The sequence below is a fragment of the Phoenix dactylifera genome, unplaced genomic scaffold (assembly GCF_009389715.1).
Source record: "Phoenix dactylifera cultivar Barhee BC4 unplaced genomic scaffold, palm_55x_up_171113_PBpolish2nd_filt_p 001289F, whole genome shotgun sequence".
In the NCBI taxonomy this organism is placed as follows: Eukaryota; Viridiplantae; Streptophyta; class Magnoliopsida; order Arecales; family Arecaceae; genus Phoenix; species Phoenix dactylifera.
This window is the reverse complement of record NW_024068621.1, coordinates 78,336-79,037: the sequence shown is the minus strand read 5'-3', so window position 1 is coordinate 79,037 and position 702 is coordinate 78,336. Positions and strand designations below refer to the sequence as shown.

The window sequence follows — 702 nt, the reverse complement described above, 5'->3', positions numbered from 1 at the left end:
CTTACATCCCACTAGGACTAGTCAACCTTCATGCATGATTATTCCTGAAAATGTAGGACACTTTGAAATCAAACCAGGAGTAATTCAATTGCTGCCCAAGTATCATGGGATGGAATCCGAGAACCCTTATCTTCACCTTAAGAATTTTGAGGAAATTAGCATCACATTTAGAGTGCCAAATGTATCGGAAGATGTCCTTAAATTGACCTTGTTTCCTTTTTCCTTAAAGGATAAAGCCAAAACATGGCTGAACTCCTTGAGACCTAGATCGCTAGGAACATGGCATGATATGCAAAGAGAATTCTTGAAAAAATTCTTTTCCGCACAAAGGACTAACTTTTTGAAAAGGCACATTAGTAATTTCCAGCAAAAAGACCATGAAACATTTTATGAATGCTGGGAGAGATTTAAAGATTTGCTTCTCTCTTGTCCTCATCATGGGTTTGAAACATGGAGAACCATTAGTTTCTTTTACGAAGGGTTGTCTCCACAGTTGAAACAATTTATAGAGACTATGTGCAATGGTCTATTTCTGGAAAAGCAACCCGATGAGGCATGGGACTATTTAGACTCTCTCGCAGAAACTGCACAATTATGGGATACAGGGGATAGAGTGAATAAACCTTTGCCTAAGCCTACTAGCATTCCACACGGGGGCGTTTACAACCTTAATACTCAGGATGACATTCAGGCTAAAATGGC

The 702-nt window shown here is 39.3% G+C and overlaps 1 pseudogene; it reads right to left on the bottom strand.

The window, feature by feature from the left end:
- Positions 1 to 346: 346 nt before the first annotated feature.
- LOC120108355 lies at positions 347 to 444 on the bottom strand (annotated as a pseudogene).
- Positions 445 to 702: the final 258 nt, after the last annotated feature.